This window comes from Periplaneta americana, chromosome 5 (genome assembly GCF_040183065.1).
Source record: "Periplaneta americana isolate PAMFEO1 chromosome 5, P.americana_PAMFEO1_priV1, whole genome shotgun sequence".
In the NCBI taxonomy this organism is placed as follows: domain Eukaryota; kingdom Metazoa; phylum Arthropoda; class Insecta; order Blattodea; family Blattidae; genus Periplaneta; species Periplaneta americana.
Window position 1 is genome coordinate 33,740,287 of NC_091121.1, and position 5,826 is coordinate 33,746,112.

Genomic DNA, 5,826 nt, shown 5'->3' on the forward strand with positions numbered 1-5,826 from the left:
CATAGGAAGCTGATTGGATCTAGGAGAAGTTCTGGGAATTGACATCATTATCTGAAGAAGATAAACTTTCGTATGCGAAATGAGGCAAGGGAACAAGTGGACAGCTTCAAATAAGTAACATGAGCTACTGCCAAGAAATCAAAAGGAGAATAGAAATAACAAAGAATGCTTTTAACAGGAAAATAAATATTATTTTCTGCGGACCTGTGAGTAAATAACTAAGGAAGATATTAGTTGAAATGCTTTGTATGGTGTGCGATATTTTACGGTAGAGAAACATGGACATTACGACGAAGTGAAAAGAACCGATTAGAAGCACTTGAAATGTGGACATAGAGAAGATTAGAGCGTGTAAAATGGACAGACAGAATAAGAAATGAAGCTGTGCTAGAAGGAGTCGGTAAAGAATGAAAAATGCTGGAACTGATCAGGAAGAGAAAAATAAACTGACTGGGTCACCGGCTGAGAAGAAATTGGTTATTAAAGGATGAATTGAAAGAAATGGTGACCGAGAAAAACGTTCGAGGTAGAAGAAGATACCAGATAATAGATAACATTAAGACATATGGATCATATGCGGAAACGAAGACAAAGGCGGAAAAAGAGGAAGATTGAAGGACGCTGGGTTTGCAGTGAAGGTCCTGCCCTTGACCAGAAAACTATGACTGAATCTAGACTTCAACCTAGGCTATTCCATTCTGCAGTCTGTCATACAGCGGTCTGCTTTGATAATGTCACAACAGTTATCCTTCCAGTCCTCGGCGGCCGAAAAACAGTGCTGAGTTTTGATAATACCCAAATAATATTACAATATTCAAAGGAGGGGATAGTTTACTGTATTTGTCTGACATTCTTGGACTCGCAGAAAGTTTTTGTTCTTCTTCCAGTTAAAATTTTAGGTAAAATGTTGCTTGAACGGTGAAAAGTTATTAAATATATCGTCGTTGTTCCTGCAATAACTCCTATGTGACATATTTATCGATTTTCAGATAGTTGCTCTATTAAATAAATCAAATAGCGATACAGCAAATAATAAAATCTCCTACAAGGTAATTATATTTCTTTGTTTCGAAAATATAAGAATTCACAATCTCCTATGTACAGCTGCCATAGGATGAATAATTTTATATTTTGCACATAGGAGTTATTGCAGGAATAACGACGATATGTTAGTTTGGCTATAAGAAATAATTAATACCCGAAGTCGGACACAATCACACTATTTGCAAGACTAATACAGAAGTATTGCTATTATTTAATTTGTGAATATAAACCCCATAAACACTTCTTTCCAGAATTATTGTTAGACTGGCAGATTATAGATTAAATCTTCACAAAATTAGTAATAACAAACTAGCAGCAATAGCGAGGGATTTTAGATTATTAGATCGATTTAAAAGAGAAGAATTTCGATATTCATACCTTAATATAAAATTATCTGAATTAGGTATCTTGTAATATATCCACATAGGATGATGGAAGGATGATTAAGAAATACAGTATAAATAATAAAATCAAAATAATTTTATTGTAAAAAAAATATGCCTTTAGAATGCGTAGTATCCAATGATCACGGCACCGCTTCCATCTAAGTTACATCCTTGGGAAACAAACAAACAAACAACAAACGGAAGTCGAACCTGCAATAAACCGACGCGACGGAACCTGAAAAACGTTGAAAAGATACTTGGTAACAACCACTTCTCCATGAATTAATAAGTGAATACCATGAAGCTTTTGAAGAGAAATCCATCAAACTCGCTCTTATTTGTCACCTAATTTCAAGTGATTTAATCTGAAGCACTGACATCGGTTATTGTTGTCGATGCTATTCTTGATTGTTTCATTCTACGTGACGACGTCGATTAATGTTGTCGATGCTGTTCTTGATTGTTTCATTCTACGTGACGACATCGGTTAATGTTGTCGATGCTGTTCTTGATTGTTTCATTCTACGTGGCGACATCGGTTAATGTTGTCGATGCTGTTCTAGACTGTTTCTTTCTACGTGACGACATCGGTTAATGTTGTCGATGCTGTTCTTGATTGTTTCATTCTACGTGACGACATCGGTTAATGTTGTCGATGCTGTTCTTGATTGTTTCATTCTACGTGACGACATCGGTTAATGTTATCGATGCTGTTCTAGACTGCTTCATTTTACGTGACGACATCGGTTAATGTTGTCGATCCTGTTCTTGATTGTTTCATTCTACGTCACGACATCGGTTAATGTTGTCGATGCTGTTCTTGATTGTTTCATTCTACGTGACGACATCGGTTAATGTTGTCGATGCTGTTCTTGATTGTTTCATTCTACGTGACAACATCGGTTAATGTTGTTGATCCTGTTCTTGATTGTTTCATTCTACGTGACGACATCGGTTAATGTTGTCGATGCTGTTCTTGATTGTTTCATTCTACGTGACGACATCGGTTAATGTTGTTGCTGTTGTTCTTGACTGTTTCATTCTACGTGACGACATCGGTTAATGTTGTTGATGTTGTTCTTGACTGTTTCATTCTACGTGACGACGTCGATTAATGTTGTCGATGCTGTTCTTGATTGTTTAATTCTACGTGACGACATCGGTTAATGTTGTTGATCCCGTTCTTGATTGTTTCATTCTACGTGACAACATCGGTTAATGTTGTTGATCCTGTTCTTGATTGTTTCATTCTACGTGACGACATCGGTTAATGTTGTCGATGCTGTTCTTGATTGTTTCATTCTACGTGACGACATCGGTTAATGTTGTTGCTGTTGTTCTTGACTGTTTCATTCTTCGTGACGACATCGGTTAATGTTGTTGATGTTGTTCTTGACTGTTTCATTCTACGTGACGACATCGGTTAATGTTGTCGATCCTGTTCTCAATTGTTTCATTCTACGTGACGACATCGGTTAATGTTGTCGATGCTGTTCTTGATTGTTTCATTCTACATGACGACATCGGTTAATGTTGTCGATGCTGTTCTAGACTGTTTCATTCTACGTGACCTTGCTCAGGTCATAAAGACATAGAACGTTTTGGGTAGACTGTTACAATTTAAGCAAAATATTACTAAGCATTTACATTCATTTCACTATGCTGTATCATATAAGTTTGGAGACTTACATAATTTACATTTTGTAAAACATAATCTTCCTTTCCTTTGTAATCTGGCATTTTCATACAATGACAATATTGTTAGTTTAAATCTATTAACCTTAGTGTAGTTAATCTGAATTATACAAGGTGTAAACGACATAAACTACCAACATTTTATAGAAAGCATCTACATATCGGTCTACTGAACCAAATGTCTAGTTAAATTTAATTAGTTTTTATAATTTGATTCCTAATTTGTAAAATATTGTGTTATTTTGAGGCCTATAATAGTAGAATATTTCTTTGCATTTCGATTAAACACGAATGTCTTTGCCAATGACCTTGCGCCCAACACATACGAATACAAAACGGAGACACAACGACTGCTTTAACGAAAGTGTTCGGTAAAGTAAATAATGACCCTCTACTCTCATCTTTTAAAAGTTAGACTCACAAAATACATTTATTTTTCTTTGAAAATCTCGACAGTTACAAAAAAAAAATTTGCTTTTTTTTTCAGTTAACTATGCTCTACAACCAGTATATTTTGACAGTTTACATCGCTTACACCCTGTATATAAAAACGGATTCAAATGTAATTCTGTATTACAAGCAACCCTTCAGGTCAATCTACATTACACTGATCCTGAAACAGGCATATAATTTAGAAAAAAGTTTAGATGTTAAGTCCCAGAACATAGTGAAATACCAGAGAGTCTTCTTCTGAACAGAACAATAGTGAAAGCCCAGACTCTCATACAGTCTTTCAACATGTTTTGTTTGATATTCAGTACTTCTATGCAAATTAATGAGCGTTGGTCGTTAACATGGTAGAAAATTGCAATTTTTTATTTCTCTATATTATTAAAAGCGTAATTTTGGGAACACATATTTATCCAATCTGTATATATTCCGAGAATATTCGTTTTCAATAAATGTGTTTATTCAAATTATGGTACCATAATGACTAAATAATATACATTTAACCAAAACTCACATTTTTCAAGTTATTCATACATTTTGTAGAAATGTTGAGCTAGACTTATAATAATTCCAGGCTATCTTACCAGATGTATAATAATGTTACCCTATCAGATTAATTAAAATATATTTAAATTATTGTAATCTACATGTTATTACATGAAAAAAAAAATATTACAAAATTGAAATATTTCCCAAGACAATAATATTAAAAAGAACGTTATTCTTACTGACAAAAGTACCTTCTCTTATCTATTGTACTTCTAACTCTATGAAATGACTAATTCATTTAACTCTGAAATATTGGAAAAGAGAAAACTGCGTATTCATGTACTGTAAATAATAATAAAAGCTTAAATATGTTATTTTTTTAAGTACTAAAGCAATGTATTAAAATCTCTAGTATACATTTCAAGCGTAAAAAGTGGATACGAGTACAATAAGTAACAACAAATCGTGCAGTTTTGAGAATTAGAACATAAACTATGGCAAAATGGAATGTAGTTATAGTATCACAAATGTTGCATTGTTTATAGCAAGCAAATACCCTTAAAGTGTTATATTAGACCACAAAGTTGTACATTATGTCTGAAATATCCACTCTGTTAAGGAACACATCGACTCTAGAAATGTCAATTTCTTCAGAATTTTGTTAAATAATGCTTTTGCATCATCTTGAAGGTCATTTTTTTTTAGTTCTCAAAAATATATAAGTTGTACCCATTATCTCAATAATTTAATAATTATTTGGGAAATTATAATACAAGTATACTATACTTTGTATACCTTACGCCATCTTCAGTGTCTGTTATTCCTATTTCACATTTTCCGAAATTTATTATCATTCCAAAGGACAAAAAGTGGACTTCCAATTGGGCAAAAGACTTAAATGAGATACCAAATTAAAGCTTAAACATGTGCTTATGTTGTGAATTAAAATTCTTTTCAATCGATTACAATTATTTTATCCAAAAAACATATAGGCTATATATGCATATGTATCATCGTTGTTCCTGCAATAACTCCTATGTGACATATTCATCGATTTTCAAATTTTTGCTCTATTAAATACCTTAAATAGTGATACAGTAAATAATAAAATCTCCTGTATGTAACTATATTTCTTTGTTTCGCAAATGTAAGAATTCACAGTCTCCTAAGTAGGACTACTATAGGATGAATAAATGTGTTTTCTCTTCCTACTGAATAATTTTATATTTTGCACATAGGAGTTATTGCAGAAACAACGACAATATATTTCCAAAGTGCTTATATAATGTGGCATATCTTAATTCAAGAAAAGTAATTTCAGTATGTAACATTCTTCATATGCAGGGGATCATTTTGGCGAAAGAAGTTTTGCCCTAAGTCAATTTCTAGTGGAGTTAGGTCGGTCCAAAATTCTATCAATGTTAAAAAAATTGGGGCCTCAAATTCAATTTTCAAGTTTGAATTATTTAAATAGCTTAGTTTACTCCCAAAAATGCCGCCATAATTTGAAAGGAGATTAAGGAAAAATGTGGATTTTTAACCTAAGAGTCGATGTTCACCTTAAGGGTATATGTACGTGAACGACAACAAATATTATCAGAAAATGCAGGCTCTAAATTTCTAAAATTTTATAAGAAAATTAACTCACAATTAGACAAAAATTACAACGTACCACAACAATACTTGTTAGAACTTAAATATCTGATAAAAGTATAAAAAGATAATAATGATATTTTTCAAACCAGTTTATCAAAGTACAAAA